This window comes from Leopardus geoffroyi, chromosome B3 (genome assembly GCF_018350155.1).
Source record: "Leopardus geoffroyi isolate Oge1 chromosome B3, O.geoffroyi_Oge1_pat1.0, whole genome shotgun sequence".
Taxonomy (NCBI): Eukaryota; Metazoa; Chordata; class Mammalia; order Carnivora; family Felidae; genus Leopardus; species Leopardus geoffroyi.
In genome coordinates this window covers 25209529-25228304 of record NC_059337.1, presented here as the reverse complement: position 1 = coordinate 25228304, position 18776 = coordinate 25209529, and the positions used below count along the sequence as shown (strand labels likewise).

At 35.9% G+C, this 18776-nt stretch overlaps 1 pseudogene; it reads left to right on the top strand.

Moving 5' to 3' along the window:
• Positions 1–15055: 15055 nt before the first annotated feature.
• On the top strand, positions 15056–15263 carry LOC123582077 (annotated as a pseudogene).
• Positions 15264–18776: the final 3513 nt, after the last annotated feature.

Sequence of the window (18776 nt, the reverse complement as noted above, 5' to 3'; positions counted from 1 at the left end):
ATTGTGAGACTATCACAAAAAGTGTAACTTATGTGTAATGGGAACTCTAGGGGGAGAAGAAAGAGAGAAAGGAACAGAAAAATATCTGACAATAATGACAGATGATTTCCCCAAATTAATATCAGATACCAAACCACAGAATAAGGAATCTCAGAGAACACCAAGCAGGAAATGAAAAAAAATATATAGTTATACCTAGTTGTATCATTTTAAGACTACAGAAAGTCAAGGATAAAGAAAAATCTCAAGAGAAGGCAGAGGAAAAAACACCTTACCGATAGAGAAGCAAAGATAAGAATTATATCTGACTTCTCAGAAACTACACAAGCTAGAAGAGATGAAGTGAAATATTCATTAGAGGGGGGAAAAAAACCCACCTAGAATTCTGTACTTATCTTCCAAAAGACAAGGACAAATACAGCTTGTGTCAGACAAAAATTGAAAGACTTTGTTACCAGTAGATCTGCCTTACTAGAAATGTTAAAAGAAATTCTTCAGAAAGAAGGAAAATTATTTTTCCTGAACAAGTATTAAAATAAAATAAATAAAATATACAATTCAGAGGCTTCAGTATATTCACAGTTGTGCAGCCATCACGAAATCAATTTTAGGACATCTCATCACCCCAAAAAGAAACTCTGTGCCCTGTAGTAATCACTCCCCATCCTCCATGACCAGCCCCCAGCCCTACACAACCACTTATCTGCTGCACCATTTTACATTCCTACCAACAATTACTTAAATTTTATAACAACAACAACAACAAATGTACAAGAGACCGGTATAAATGAACTGCTGCTTGCTGTAAGGCAACATTACATCTGAACTGGCTCAGTGTTTGCAAAGTAAAATAGTGGCTCCAGTAAAATACAAAAAAAAAAAAAAAAAAAAAAAGGAAAATTATATAGTTCAGAAACTCAGATCTACATAAAGGGAAGAAATTGGAGAAGGAATAAGTATAGGTAAAATAAAAACTTTCATTATTCTTATTCTTAATTGATCTAACACATAACAGTTCAAAATAATAACAGTATTTATATTATAGGTAAAATATATATGTATATGTAAAATGAATGACACAAGGGATGAGAGGGAAAAATTAAAATTATTTTCTTATATAAGATATCTGCACTACCAATTCTTTAGCACAGTGTTATTTGAAAGTAGACTTGGATAAGTCGTAAATGTATATTGCAAACTCTGTGGTAAACACTAAAAAAGTAAAAACAAAGTACAACTGATATGTAAGTAAAGAAAGAAAATGGAGTAATTTAAAATGTTCAATTAAACCACAAAAGGCAGAAAAAGTGAATAACAAAAATAAGAACAAAGAACAAGGGTAACAAATCAAAAACAGTAACATATATGGTTGCTATTAATACAACTATATCAGTAATTACTTTTGTTTGTCAATAGCTTGAACCAATTAAAAGACAGATTGTCAGAATGAGTCAAGAAAGCAGAACCCAACTATATTCTGCCTAAAAGAAACCCACATTAAATATAAATACACACATAGATTAAAAATAAATGGATGGAGAAAGATATACTGTGCCAACACTAATCAAAAGAAAGTGAAAATATTAAGTTTGGACAAAACAGACTGTGGAGCACAGAAAGTTGACAGGTTGTGGTGTTATCATTTTCACTGACTTCCATATACTTTTTAATTTCCTCTTTGCTTGGTTAGCCCATTCATTCTTTAGTAGGATGTTCTTCAGTCTCCAAGCATTTGTTACCTTTCAAATTTTTTCTTGTGGTTGATTTCGAGTTTCATAGTGTTGTGGTCTGAAAATATGCATGGTATGATCTCAATCTTTTTGTACTTACTTAGGGCTGATTTGTGTCCCAGTATATGGTCTATTCTGGAGAGCATTCCGTGTGCACTAGAGAAAAATGTATATTCTGCTGCTTTAGGATGAAATGTTCTGAATATATCTGTTAAGTCCATCTGGTCCAGTGTGTCATTCAAAGCCATTGTTTCCTTGTTGATTTTTTGATTAGATGATCTGTCCATTGTTGTGAGTGGGGTGTTGAAGCTCCTACTATCATGGCATTACTATCTATGAGTTTCTTTATGTTTGTGATTAATTGATTTATATATTTGGGTACTCCCACATTTGGCACATAAATGTTTACAATTGTTAGGTCTTCTTGGTAGATAGACCCCTTGATTACGATATAATTCCCTTCTGCATCTCTGGATACAGTCTTTATTAAAGTCTAGATTGTCTGATATAAGTATGGCTACTCTGGTTTTCTTTTGTTGACCATTAGCATGATAGATGGTTCTCCATCCCCTTACTTTCAATATGAAGGTGTCTTTACGTCTAAAGTGGGTCTCTTGTAAACAGCATATAGGTGGATATTGTTTTCTTATCCATTCTGTTACCCTATGTCTTTTGATTGGAGCATTGAGTCCATTGATGTTTTGAGTGAGTACTGAAAGATATGAATTTATTGCCATTATGATGCTTGTGGAGTTGGAGTTTCTGGTGGTGTTCTCGGGTCCTTTCTAATATTTGTTGCTTTATATATATATATATATATATATATATATATATATGTGTATAAAATATACACATATATTTATCTTTTCTCCCCTCAGAGAGTTCCCCTTAAAATTTCTTGCAGGACTTGTCTAGTGGTCACAAACTCCTTTAATTTTTGTTTGGGAAAATTTTTATCTCTCTATTTTGAATGACAGCCTTGCTGGAAAAGAATTCTTGGCTGCATATTTTTCTGATTCAGCACACTGAATATATCCTGCCACTCTTTTCTGGTCTGCCAAGTTTCTGTGGATAGGTCTGCTGCAAACCTGGTCTGTCTTCCCATGTAGGTTAGGGACTTTTTTCCCTTGCTGCTTTCATGATTCTCTCCTTGCCTGAGTATTCTGTGAATTTGACTATGATATGCCTTGTTGATGGCCAGTTTTTGTTGAATCTAATGGGGGTCCTCTGTGCTTCCTGGATTTTGATGTCTGTGTCTTTCTGCACATTGGGAAAGTTTTCTGCTATGATTTGCTCACATAATCCTTCTGTCCCTATTTCTCTTCCTCTTCTGGGACCTCTATGATTCTGATATTGTTCCTTTTTAATGAGTCCTTGATTTCTCTAATTCTTAAATCGTGCTTTTTGCTTTACCTCTTTTTTTCTGCTCCATTATTCTCTATAAGTTTGTCCTCTATATCACTGATTCTCTGTTCTGCCTCATCCATCCTTGCCGCCGCTGCATCCATCTGTGATTGCAGCTCAGTTACAGCATTTTTAATTTCATTCTGGCTATTTTTTACTTCTTTTATCTCTGCGGAAAGGGATTCTAATCTATTTTTGACTCCAGCTGGTATTCTTATTATCGTGATTCTAAATTCTGGTTCAGACATCTTGTTTGTATCTGTGTTGGTTAAATCCCTGGCTGTCGTTTCTTCATGCTCTTTCTTTTGGGGTTAATTCCTTCGTTTTGTCATTTTGAAGGGAGAAAAAGAATTAATGAGGTAGAAAAATTGGAATTAAAAACATTAAAATTAAAAAAATATATTAAAATTAAAATTAAACACACACACACACAAATCAAATAGATGATGCTAGATCCTAGGTATGTTTTTGTCTGGGTGTTGAAAGTGGTTTAACAGATTAAAGAAAAAAAAGGGAGAGAGAAAAAAAAAAGTAAATAGTTTGAGAATTTGAAAAAATGAATACACTGAAGAAGACTAAAATGAGATGATGTGGGTAAAATAGAACTTGAAAAAATATACACAAAAGTTAAGAATGCAGTAGACAAAAATTAAAGAAAATATTTTTAGTAGAAATTTAAAGTAAAAATGAAGTTTTTCTCTTTCAGCATTCAAGAAAAAGAAGAGAAATGAAAAAGAGAAAAAAGAAAAAGAAAGAAATAAAAGTGAAATTGTTTGAAAATTTGAAAAGGTGAATACACTGAAGTAGACTAAAATAAAATGGAGGTAAATAGAATTTGAAAAAATTTACACAAAAGTAAAAAATATAGTAATAAAAATTAAAGAAATATATTTTTAATAAAAATTGAAATTCAAAATGAATTTTAAGAGAAAAAGAAAAAAGATGAAAGAAGAAAGAAAGAAAGAAAGAAAGAAAGAAAAAGAAAATTGAATAGATGAACCTGCTAACAGATTGAAGTAGGACTGAAATTACTTTGTTTTCCCCTAAAAGTCAGTCTATGTAGCACTTTATAGTCCATAAATTAAGCTGGTGGTGAGACTTGTGTTCTTGAAGAGCCAAGTTGGCCCAGTTGGGTGGGGCTCAGTGTAACATCACTGCTCTCCACTAGATGGCGCAGCTAGTCTACTGGGGTGGATTTTTGCGATGCTCATAGCTGAGTATGCTCATGCGTGGGAGCAGTGAAAATGGCGCCACCCAGCTACCCAGTCTGTTCTCCCAGATCAGCAATCGCACACCCTAACTCTGTCTTCAGCTTTTGTCCACTCCCCGCGTTTTCACTCTCTGCGACCACACCCTAGGCAGTACCTCTCTCCCAAGTTTTGTCTCAGATGCAGCTGTTTTCCCCAGCCCCTTACTTCTGAAGGACGTGACTCATTCTGCCCCTCTGCAGGAGGGTCTCACTGAGCAATGGCCGGATGTCTGCTGCACCCAGGAATGCTTGCTGGACCCTGCTGCTGCTGGTGCCCCAAGACTACGGCCAGGTGCCAGCCCATCCCATAAAAAGTTTGCAAGGCAGTGTAGCAGCAGCATTTCAGGGATTATGGAAAATCACAGCACACATCTGGCACCAGGCTTCACCCTTAATGACCTTGTTCCAGCACCAGAGAATGTGGCCATTTTCTGGGGTCTGCTGGGACCAGGTGGCTTCAACAGTCTCTACCAAATGTCCTTCCAGCAATGGAACTGCTTTTACCCATGTGGCTCAAGAACCTCCTGGACCCCACTCTGTTCTTGGGGATTCGCCCTTCCGACCAGAACACCGCCACCAGTTACCAAGCTGCAGAGTTGCAGCCTTTGTGGTCCCCTTGTTTACAGTTTTAATGGAATTTAAACCCTCTCCTTTCTTCTTTCTCCATTCTCCCTTTTTAGTTTAGTCCCTGCGACTGTTGCCAATTTTCCACTTTCTCTCCAGCTGCTTTTGGGGAAGGGGTGCTTTTTCCATATTCTACTACCCTCCCCAGTCTCCATCCTCTCTCTGCCTGTAAAAGTGGTTCCCTACCTTTTGCAGCTTCTTGCTCCCGAAATTCACCTCCCACACTGAGTATCTGCTGAATTCTGTGGTTCAGATTGTGCAGATTGTTGTGCTAATCCTCCAATCAGTTTTCTAGGTGTGTAGGATGGTTTAGTGTTGGTCTAACTGTATTTCATGGATGTAAGACACACAAAAAAACTTCCATGCTTTTCTGCCATATTGGCTCCTCCCACAGAAAGTTATCAGGAATAAAGAGAGTCAGCATACAATGATAAACTGGTCAATTTTCCAAGACAACAATTTTTAATATGTATATCCCAAAAACAGAGCATCAAATTCATGACACAAAAACTGATAGAATTGTGAGGAGAAATAGATGAATCCACTTTTATAGTTGGAGACTTCAACACCCCTCTATCAGAAAAGGACAAATCCAGCAGGCAGAAAATTGGTAAGGACACAATTGAACTAACCAACACCCTTAATCAACTAGATATGAAGGATCACTTAAGAACCTTCTTATGTAATAACATGTTAAAATGGAAGTTTCTATAAAGACCCCAAGTCACAATAAATGTTATATTCTAAAACCAAATCACCATATAGACAATTTACAAAGAAAATATCCCCCAAACTGGTTTAAGGTCTCTTGAACTTTTTCCCAACTTTAAGATAATAAATAATCAAAAGAGGAGAGAAGGACTGGGGAAAATTAGGAAAAATAAGTCCAAATATACTAGTAATAACAATAAATGAAAATGGAATAAATACCAAAAATTATAAAGAAAAATAAACATCAGACTGGATAAATAACCAAATCCAACTGTATACTGTTTAAGGGACACATCCAAAATAGGACAACTACATATTAGGGAAAAAAAAAACAAGAAAAAGGAGTAATAATAATCATAATAAGTAGCATATAGTGATTACTCACCATATGCTAGGTCAGTATTGTATACAGTTTACATATATTAACCCATTTAGTTCTAACAATAATCTATACTAAAATCTAAGTTCCACAAGGACTGGAATTTTTGTTTGCAGCTATTTCTCCCAAGCACAGAACAAGCCCTAACACATGATAGATGTTTAATAAATATGCAGTAAACAAATGAAGAAAAGAATGAATAAATGAGATTGTGATGTTGGTCTTATTGTTCTACCCATTTTGTAGATAAAGAAATTGGAGTACAGAGAGTAATTAAGTAACACAAGGTCCCACTACTAGAAATTAACAGAGCCATTCAGGCTGATGTAGTTATATTAATATCAGACTGAATATATTTTAATGGCAAAAAGCATTTATAAGAGAAAAAAAGGGTATTAAATAATGCAAAGACATCCAATAGACCAGGGACATATAACAGCTCTAAAATTGTATACTTAATAACATAATCTCAAAATATATCAAGCCATACTAATAGAGGATGTTAACATATCTCTTTTAGAGATATATCAAAGAGACAAAAATATATAAGTAGGCAATAGAACATTTGAAAAGCAAAATTTAAAAGTTTGACCTAAGGAACATATATAGAACACATGACTACTATAAATTATGCATTCAACAATGAAAGGTTGAAAGGTTTTTCCCTAAGATCAGGAACAAGACAAGGGTGCCTATTTTAACCAATCCTATCCAACATAGTACTAGACATCTTAGTCAGGGAAATCAAGGAAAGAAAAAAACAATAAAAGCATCCAAATCATAAAAAAAGAAATAAAATTTTCTTTTTTGCATATGATATATTCTTATATGGAGAAAATCCCAAAGACAAAATACTTTTAAAACTAATCAATGAATTCAGTAAAGTAGCAGTATTCAAAATCAAGATACAGAAATCAGTTGTTTCTGTACAATAACAGTGAAATATCTGTAAAAGAAATAAAGAAAACATCTATTCACAACAGCAATACAAACAACAAAATATGTAAGAATAAATTTAACTAAGGAGGTAAAAAATCTGTACATTGGAAACTATAAGACTTGGATGAAAGAAATGGAAGACACAAATAAATGGAAAGATATACCATGTTCAGTGTTCAGAATAATTAATATTGTTAAAAATGTCCATGCTACCCAAAGCCATCTATAAATTCAATGCAATTCCTATCAAAATTCTAATGGCATTTTTCACAGAAATAGGAAAAACAATGCTAAAATTTGTACAGAATTAGAAAAGGCCGTGAATAGCCAAAACAATTCTGAGAAACCACAAAGCTGGACACATCACACTTTCAAACTGTAATACCAAGCTATAATAATCAAAACACGATGATACGGGGATAAAAATAGAACCATAGACCAAACAAACAGAATCAACAGCCCAGAAATAACCCTACATATAAAGTCAACTAAGGACAATGGAGCCAAGAACACTCACTAAGGAAATGTTAGTCTCTTCAACAAATGGTGCTGGGAAAACTGGAGAACTACATGCAAAAGAATGAAATTGAACCGATAACTTACACCATTTACAAGTAGTAATTCAAAATGAGTAAAAGACTTACCTATAAGACCTGAAATCACAATAGTCCTGGAAGAAAACAGGGGAAAAAAACTCCTTGACTTTGGTTTTTGCAATAATTTTTTTGATATAACACCAAAAGCACAAGCAACAAAAGAAAAAATAAACAAATGGGACTATATCAAACTAAAAAGCTCTGCACTGCAAAATAAACAATCAAAAAATGAACAGATAACCTATGGAGTTGGAAAATATTTGCAAAACATGTATCTGATAAGGGTTTAATATCCAAAATTATAAGGAACTCATAAATTCAATAGCAAAAGAAACCCTAAAAAATTCAATTAAAAAATGAGCAAAGGAACTGAAAACACATTCTTCCAAAAAAGACATACAAATAGGTAAATGAAAAGATTACCACTAGTCATCAGGAAAACACAAATCAGAACCATGATAAAACACTTCACATCTGTTGGAATGGTTATTATCAAAAAGACAAGACATAACAAGACAAGTGTTGGTGAGGATGTGTACACTAATGATAGGAATATAAATTGGTACAGCCACTTTGGAAACAGTACTGAAGTTCCTCAAAAAATTAAAAATAGAACTATTATATGATTCAGCAATCCTACTTCTGGGTATATATCTGAAGAAAATGAAACCAGGATCTCAGAAAGGTATATGCACTCTCATGTTCAGTGAAGCATTATTCACAATAGCCAAGATACAGAAACAACCTAAATGTCCTTCTATAGATGAATGGATAATGAAGATGTAGTACACACACACACACACACACACACACACACACACTAGAATGTCATTCAGCCATAAGAAAAAAGGATATTCTTTAATTTGCAATAATATGAATAGATCTTGAGGACATTAGGCAAAGTGAAATAAGTCAGAGAAAGAAAAACACTGTATGATCTCACATGTATGATCTCAAAAAGCTAACTTCATAGAAAAAGAGAGTAAAATGGTGGTTTCCATAGGCTGGGAGTAGGTGAAATGGGAGATGTTGGACAAAGGTTACAAACGTTTCAGTTATAAGACCAATGAATTCTGGAAACCTAATGTACAGTATATAACTACACTTCATACTGTGTTATATACTTGACAGTTACTATCAGAACAGATCTTAAATGCTCTCACCACAAAAAAGAAATGGTAATTATGTGAGATGATGGTGTTGTTAACTAACTTCATTGTGTTAAACATTTCACAATACATAAGTATACCAAATCATCACAATGTTATATGTCAATTAACAATTGATGTATAACAACAATTAACAAGCTTACACAATGTATGTCAACCATACCTCAACAACCCTGGAGAAAATATAGGCAAAGCTACACAATGCACTATATGGAGGCACAAATATATGTGTTAATATTATAAAGAAAGGTAAAATAATAATAATCACAGAATTCTGCACAGTAGTTTCCTTTGACGCTGGAGGGCAGGGATGGGAATGAATTGGGAGCAAGGAGAAAATCTTAGGAAATGTTACATTTAACTGTCACATTCTTTTTCCTAAATTAAGTTGCCTGCACAGAATGTTTATCACATATAATTATTTTATTTTACATAGATTTTATGATACTCTTTTGTATCTATTTTATATACAATTTAAAGACAATAAAACAGTTTTTTTTTTTTTCATTTGAGAGAGAGAGAGAGAGAGAATGGGGGAGAGAGGCAGAGGTAGAGAGAGAGAATCCTAAGCAGGCTCCACACTCAGCCCTGACATGCGGCTTGATCTCATAGCCCTGGGATCATGACCTGAGCTGAAATCAAGAGTTGGATGTTCAACTGACTGAGCCACCCAGGTACCCTGACAACAAGACACTTTTTATGAAGGAGTCATAATTTTCCCAGAAATATTCTAAGACCTTTAATTCCCTATAGCTAAACATATTATATATATGTGTATATATATATGTATGTATGTATATGTGCATATATATGTATATGTGCATATATATGTATATGTGCATATATATGTATATGTGCATATATATAGGTATATATGTAATGTTTACTTATTTTCTTGAGAGAGAGAGAAAGAGAGTGAGTAAGGGAGGGGCAGGGGAGAGGGACACAGAATCTGAAGCAGGCACTGAGCTGTCAGCACAGAGCCTTACGGGGGCTCAGGCTCAAACTCACGAACCATGAGATCATGACCTGAGGTGAAATCAGACCCTCAACCAACCAAGCCACCAGGTGCCCCTCAATAGCTAGACGTATATAATCCTGGTTCAAAAATACCTCTTGATTAAACCAAATGGATGGGGAACAAATGAACCAAGGGATGTTGGCTTTATTTTTTTAGTTTTTTTTTAATGGGAACAGCAAGAAAGCAATTTACTACTGATGCTATAGACTGAGTAATGTCCACTTAGGTATTGTGTAGCTGAAAATAATACTCTACCTATGATTATTTCCCATTAGATTGGTTCAAAAGCAGCTGTCATGCACATGGAACTTCAAATCTAGCATGAAGAAGAAAGTCTCTTCTAAATTAATCTCTGAAGGAACTCCTGAGGCCTTCTTTGTAGAATGAAATATAAAATGAAGTTTGTAAAAATTTAGTATCACTGAGCAATTTTATGATTTTTTTAGTGAATTGGTCTGACAATTATATGTTTTGAGAGAGAGTTACAGAACTGGCTTGGTTAAGCATGTGATAGTTTGTCTCCCACATAGAAGGTGTCCCCTCTGAGCAGTGATTTCTAGGTTCACTGTCTCCACCCCAACAGACACAACCTAATAGAGATGACAATCATAACATTAACATGGTTCATAGAAAACCAGCAGAAAGAAGCTAACAATATAGAGCTCAAATTGATCTCCTAGATAGCGCTGATTCTTTGGCATATACTGCTTCATCAGCCACATGTTATGCAATTTCTGGGTCATCCTTGGTGTGAAATATTGTATACCACTGTCTCAGAGCACTTCATCTTTGAAAAAGTTGTCAGTAGTTGTGAGATTAAGGAAATTGGGGTCAGACACAGTCAGTCTATACATTGCACGGTTCACATGCACACATTCTTGTGTGAATTTTAGTTACCTGGTTTATTGACTGTTAATAATTGCATAAAAGGCAAATTCTGCTGCTAGCTCTACAGTCTGCAAACCACCCCATAAATAATAGCCGTGCAGCATGATCAAGTCTGCTGGTAATGGGTCACTGAGCATTTGTTATCAGGTCACACTCAAACAGCAAAGGATATAACTGTACTGCTTCTTTATCTCCCAGTGATAAACCCACCTTGGACATTTTACAAAAATGGGTCATTGAAAGAGGGAATTGGCCAACAAAAATTAATGTGCAAAGATGAAAGTTCAAAATAAATAAAAAGTGGTAAAGTGGAAGGGGAATTAGAATTGAAAGTGAATGCAGTTATAGAGGAAATAGCTGACCAGGGAAATGTTGGGGATGACTGTTATTTGTGAAACTCTAGATGTGCAGCCAGATAATCCTAGTGAAGGAGAACTTATTGGCATATATTAGGAAAGTATCTGTGACAAAGAGGAGGAAAAGTATCTCAGAAAAAGTAAGGTGTGCAAAAAAAATTTCTATGGCAGGAGGTATTGCACAGCATTGAAAATACAAAGAATGAAATGTAGAAGTTATCCAAACAGAAAGGACTGTGACAGTTTGCCAAGGCATAGAAAAGATGCTCATTCTGTATTATAAACTATAACATGAGGAGAAGGCACGTGCTGTTCAAACTGATCCTTGGAAAGCTTTCTACAGTGAAACAAACACTTTAGTTCTTAATATTTCTAATATTTTAAATTACAATGTACACCTTAAACTTACACAATGTTATATGTCAGTATACCCCCAATAAAGTTGGAAAAATTAAATTGAAGGAAGAAAAAAAAACAAGGAAAAGACTACAGAACTGTTCCAGATTAAAAAAAAAAAAAAAAAAACTAAAGGGATGTGACCCTTGAAAACAATGCATGATCTTGGACTGGATCCTGCATTGGGGTAAATATCTATAGAGAATATTATTGGGACAGGTGAGGAAATTTGAATATAGTCTGTAGATTAGATAACAGAATCAATGTTACATTTCCGGGTTTTGTTTTTTTTTTAGATTTTTATTACTCATCTTTTTATGGCATTACATTCTTTTATTGTGATTAAATTTGTGTCGTCTTTCTGTTATTTGGCATACAACTGGAAGCAATTTTTTAAGGATTTCTGACCAGTGTGTTTTCTGAACCTCTCAAAGTCTAAAGTTGGCTTTCTCTTGCTTTCCCACATGAATGACAACTTCTCTGAACATAAAATGTGGCATTTACAAACTTTAACCCTTGTTGATAATATGACTTTGTTTTTTATTGTGAGGTTTAAAGGAACTTTGCTTCATTATAGTTCAAATGTTTGCCAGTTTTTGTCCAGGAGCAGGTCTTTCCCCATTGATTTCACCTGTTACAGTTCTATATTTATTTCTTTACACCTTTTAAGAGACCAGCTCTGTGCCAATGATATAACACGGAAAGATAACATGATTGCTTTCAAGGAGTGTAAAGGGGTATCCTTGGGGATAGATAAATAAAATATCCTTTACAATTTAAAGGATTAGGAACAATGATATGGCAAATATAAGACAGTGTGGGATCCAAGAAGAAAAGCACAAAGCCTAGATAGGGCTTTACTTGAAGTAAATGTTTCCTGGAGGAAATGTGTGATCTTTGTTGGAAACACAATTATCTCTAGATAATTGTCATTGTTACTAGTATTATTACTTATAAATCTAGCCTCCACCTCTCTGACAGAAAACATGATTGTCATTGTAACAAACACAACTTTACACTCATGGCGGGGACCCGTGACAGGTTGCCCCCAGGGAACCCATCTTCTCAACCAGTTAGCCCAAGTGGTGGATCTCCAAGTTATACCTGCAGGAGGAGTTGGAATTTAATATTATTTGTGGCAATTAGTGACTGGAAGATCATTCATTGGTCTCAGTATATCCAGTTGACTATAGATTCAGGGCTTTTGAACTGTTGCAGTATCCCCTCCATGCTCCACAGATTTGCTGAAACACATTCCTATGGCCTGAACAAGCAGAATGTGATAAAGTACTTATATGACATCTTCAAATACTGATGGAACCATCCAAATATGACTTTTCAGCTTGTACACTCCTCACCTTCTTCCCCCAGCAATGCTTGTTTACAAAGACTGATGAGGCTAAACGAATCATAAAAATTACCATTTGTCTTAATTTGGGTATTCCCAGAAGACAAGTTTTCAAGTGCAAGGAGTGAACTTGGAACGTGTGGCTGGCGAACACCAGCAGGGGGAGTGGGGCAGTGAGACAGGGAAGGGAGGGCATCCGATAAAGAATATAGGAGCCCCAGGGGACCTGGAGAAAGCCCTCGCCCAGAAGGCTGCAAACACTGACAGCTGAAAGTGGCTGGGGCTCTCTGAGGTGAGGAGCCAGAGGGACAGGGAGTCAGGCAGTGTTGCTCCTGGTTCTTCATGCTCTTTGCCCAATATACACCAGTCTTCACAGAATAATTTCTTAAAAATAAAAACCCATTCCACCTTTTAGATCCTTAAGGAATAAAAAACATGTTTGAAGAGCTCAGGTTACATCATCTCTCCCTGGACCATACAGCAACTCACCAGGAGTTCAAGATGGTCCCGCAGACCATCCTTACTTATCCAGTCTGCCTCCCCGCCTAACTTTACTGCCTTCCACATGGCCCATTTTCAACCTAATCATCTGGGGGGAAAACCCATTCTTTCATAGAGGAAACATATTTGAGCAGTTCCTCTGTGCCAGGCACTGAATAGATCTCCTACTGGGGCAGTCAAATCCAGTAGAGTTGCATTGCTTTGTGTTCCTTCACGATTCTCAAGCGGCTTCCTCCCTCCTGAAGATTCCTACTGCAACAAATCCACGGTCACGGGCACTCAGCCCGCTACTGCTACTCCTAACTGTGGATCCTTCCCCTAGAATCTCCCAACAGCAATTCTTCAAACTGCCATGTATACATCATAAAATATAGCATTACGGCATAAATGATTGGAACAATATAATTAGCGAAGTAAAATTCATGACCATTTCAAACTTATTATTTCTTTTATAAAATATATTGTATTGGCGTCTTCCTAAATACCTACAGGTTTTTTTTTTTTTAATTTAAAAATCTAAAGTCATCAGTACCAGGCAAATAACAAAGTTAGAAAGATGAATGTATGCAAACCATGTTCTCTACATTTCCTGTTTTGATCATTCTGCAAGGGTAGCCTAAGAGGATTCTTTGTCCTTAGGAAATACACTCTGGAGACAGTTAGTGGCCCCAAACGTCCTCTCAGATGATTTTAAAAAGGTGTGGAAGGGAGGAGAAAGAGAACAAGCAATAATAATAAAGCAAATGGGACAAAATGGAAATAATGGAATAAAGTACCTTATACCATTCTTGCATTTTTTCTGTAAATTTGAAATTATAATAAAATTAATTTACAAAAAACTATTACAGTATACTTTTTATTTATTGTACAGTACACAGTTTATTATTTATTGTATATCTCTATCCATTTAATGTTTCAACAAAATTGAATGTTTCAATGAATGTTAATTTTTAATTAAAAATTTAATGTCAATATTTAATTTATATTACAATTTTTAATTAAGAAATTAAAAATCCAATGTTTAATTACATTAAATTAAATTTTTACATTTGGATTACGCTTAAAATCATAATGCTTAAATGTGTAATATTTTAATGTTTCAACAAATTTTGATGTTTAAGAATTTTTAAAAAAATTTTTAATGTTTATTTTTGAGAGAGAGTGCTAGCAGGGGAGGGTCAGAGAGAGGGGGGGACACATAATCTGAAGCAGGCTCCAGGCTCTGTGCTGTCAACACAGCCCCACGTGGGGCTCAAACTCACAAACCATGAGATCATGACCTGAGCTGAAATTGGACACTTAACTAACTGAACCATCCAGGCACCCCTAAGAAATTTTTTTTGTTTTAGAGAGAGAGAGAAAGTAGGGGAGAAAGGCAGAGGGAGCAAGAGAGTATCTTCAGCCGGCTCCATGCTCAGCGTGGCGCTTGACACAGGGTTCCATCCCACAACCCTGAGATCATGACCTGAGCCAAAATCATAAGTTAGATGCTCAACCGACTGAGCCACCCAAGCACCCCTCAAAAAGATTTTATAAGGTTTCAGAAAAGTCCCTTTGAGTGTTCCGCTTTGCATAGTTTCAGCTTGCATGGCCCTTTTTACAGTCCTGTACTATCATGCAGAGCAAGGACTGCCTATGTTGTGTCCGCTGTAAAACAGTTTTTATACCTACACTACTTCCTGCCCATGAAAGGAAGGCTATGAAGATGAGTCTCTGGCTCTTTAATTTCCGCCATGGAAACAAGATGACGAAAGGAATGACATCATTTGGAAAGTATTGCAATAAGACACACATGTTGGGCCACTGCTGTGGCTCTAGACCTACCAACTTCAGAAGTTGACCTGTGGCAAATGTGGTTATCCTGTCAAGCAGGAGAGAAAGTGCATGGATTCTGTGAAGGAACAGCACCTAAACCCAAGAGGGTAGCTGTTGCAGCATCCAGTTCATCTTAAAGATTTCAATGATTGGGGCGCCTGGGTGGCGCAGTCGGTTAAGCGTCCGACTTCAGCCAGGTCACGATCTCGCGGTCCATGAGTTCGAGCCCCGCGTCAGGCTCTGGGCTGATGGCTCAGAGCCTGGAGCCTGTTTCCGATTCTGTGTCTCCCTCTCTCTCTGCCCCCCCCCCCCGTTCATGCTCTGTCTCTCTCTGTCCCAAAAATAAATAAACGTTGAAAAAAAAAATTAAAAAAAAAAAAAAAAGATTTCAATGATTAGTCACACAATAAATGTTCTGGTTAAAAAAAAAAAAAGAGTCTGTGTGAAAATTTGCAATTTTAGACTTAGGCAAATGTGTAATTTCTTCCCAGAAAAGCTTCAGGAGCCAAAACCAGCAGGTTCCCCCCAGGGAACCAGATTGAACTTAACCCAAAACACAACATGAAAGAACATTCTAGTATCCAATGAAGCCATTTGAGCTACACTGGAGTGTGGAGTGGGGGGAGTCTTCTCTTTGACAATTCTGACTCTTGTATGGAAGTATGGCTGTTATATTATTTAGGCCATTTGGGTAACAGAGAAGGAAATTGTTTTCAGTCTATTTCCAATGATGGGGCCTTGATGATCAGGATGTGTGGAAAGAAGGAAGGCAGAATCTCATAGGAACTCAGGAATAGTGTGTAGATGGGCCTTGCACAAAGCTAAAAGCCACAATTGTGCCAGAAATCTCGGCTGTAGGTCACTAAGGACTCAAGGCAGCAGTAGGATGTGGCCATCTTCAGTCTCTATGGTCACTCAGTTTCCCCATCTCTATAACACTCCTATTTCTCCCAACTGCACACCTCACCTGTTCCCTAAACAGCGTTCGTTTTCATGCAATTTCTGCTGACTCAAATTCTCAGATCCCTCATGGTCTCCCATGGCTACTCTTGCTCCTTCATTTCAGCACCTTCTCCTGAAACTGACTGAACCCTCCCTCCATATTTTTCTGTCCAATTCAGAGGGAAAATCTGATTGGCATTTGCTAGTTCCACCTGTCATTGTTTATAAAGAGCTTTCCATCCTGGGATACTCTGTGACATTGGTCAGGGAAGGATACAGGTAAGGATCTGGGACAGAGCAGGAACATGTGAATAGTGACCTTGAAGAGCCTATGGCCTGTGACTAGGTAAATCCATGCCTTGGAGGTGCATGCAGTTGGGCCAAATGTGCATCAACAGGACCCAAACATCTTCCAGAAAGAAAAGCTGTTCTTTACATTAGATAGATGAATTCTTGTGTTGCACATACTAAATGATGAGGAATTAAAACATGTTTTGACACATCTTTGAAAATTAATGACTGCTATTATACTCATTAATAATTATCTTATTAATAAAAGAATATCTCTCTGCCCCTTCTGGTATTTCTTTGGTTTATTATTCTATCTAAATGGGGAAGGAGGAACACTCAAGTATCTTTTCTTGCCCACACCTGATAGTACCCACAATTATACTTGAATTGTTTACTTGAACTTTTAGTTGAACTAAGAACATAATGCACAGCAGAGACAAATCTTATTTGCCCATAGTAGCATAGATTAGCACTAAGAAATAAAATCATAAGTACTTTGAAAATATTTTATCAACTATCTTTTTTTTTTAAATAAAATTATAGTAGGACTCTTTTGATGATGAATAAATAATCTCTGAGTTTGGCTTCCTTGCCCATTCCCTGCTAAATTCTGGAAAATGGAATATAATCTGAAAACAGCTTATGTAAAGAATTAGTACAGAAGTTTAAGGGATTCTAACAATAAAAAAAAATCATAGTTGTACCAGAAAGTCAACTTTTAGAGTCTACAGAGAATTTCTCACACACTTTCCCCAAAATATCATAATTTATAGGGGGGAAAAAAAGAGAAGAATCCTGGTTCTCCATAACAATGTTCTAAGAGGAAAGTATGTGATGAAGAAGAAGAAGAAGAAGAAGAAGAAGAAGAAGAAGAAGAAAAGAAGAAAAAGAAAGAAAGAAAATTATTTTTGTTCAGGTATTATATTAAACATATTACTTGCATTCTGTATTCCAATCTTTACAATAACCCTGTGTAATAGCTGTTATTTTTACCCTTATTTTATAGATGAACAAACCAAAGATTATACATGTATGCAACTTACTCAAGGCTACACAGAAAATAAATATCTGAGGATGAGATTGACTCTGAACCTGTGCCGTCAGCCGTATTCTGTCTAGGAAAAGGGCCAGGCAGCACTCTATCCACTAAATGTCAGTCCTAGCCTGGTAAATAGCTTGCAGGAAGCAGAGGTGGGTTCCAAGCCCAGGTTTTTTGATACCTGAACCGGTCCCTTTACGGCAAAATGCAGCTAGTTACATTAACTGTGAAATAGAATGAAAAATTCTACTTCTCCTCAACCTAGTCATTTCGTAATATAAAGTGTTATTAATGCCAGGGTATCATTTCCTGACTTCTGTAGTTTTAATTGATTTGCTTAGCAAGACTTTAATGTATATCTAAGAGTTTAAATTCATTATAGTAGAAAAGTCCATTGTAACTTAATTAAAAGTGTTATTATGTCTTAAAGTACTCAGTGGATTTTAATGGGCTGCTGATGATACAGAATGTATTTCTTTAAACTGATGCTTTTGCTTTGTTCTTTAATTATAGAGCATTTGTATAATCAGCTACCATTATTGCCAACTTAATAATAAAATAAAATAGAGTAATATTCCAAATACTAAAATTACAATTCACAGATAAAAGCAAAAAGAATATGACACCTTGGATTTTTAGAATAATTATGAAAAATAATCGAACCTATGACATTTCTGTGGACTAAAGAAAAAACCTACTTCTCTGATGGGTAAACAGTAACTGAAAGAAGGATTGAAATTATTTCTTCCAAGGAAGCCAAGGAGATGACTTTGAAGAAGGAGGGTCAGGCTTTTGTCTCCAGGAATAATGGTATGTGAGTTTATTTCTGTCCTTTTCCTTTATGAAACAGCAACAAAAATTAAAATAAAAGTTACAAACTTCAAGAGATTAAAGTTTATCTCAATCTTTTCTGAGGAGAATGAGAGACCTAAATATATGGAGAGATGTGTCTTACTTATGGGTTAGAAGATTCAGTACTGTTAATATCCCCACTGTCCCTAAATTGATCTACAGATCCAATGCACTTCCATTCAGAATTTCAACAGATTTTTTTCATAGACACTGGCAAACTGATTCTAATATGCACATGGAAATGCAGAGGACCTGGGACTGCCTAAACTACAGTTGACCCTTGAACAAGGGGATTAGGGATGCCAACACTCTTATCCTCTCTATGCAGTCAAAAAAATCCATGTATAACTTTTGATAAATGCAACAGTACTTTGAAAGAGAAACAAGGTGGGGGACTAAACTTGATTTCAAGACTTATTACCAAACCACAGTAATCAAGATAGTATGATATTATCATAAAGAGAGAAAATTGAATCAAAGGAACAGAATAAAGAATCCAATTATATACCCACACATAACTGACAGA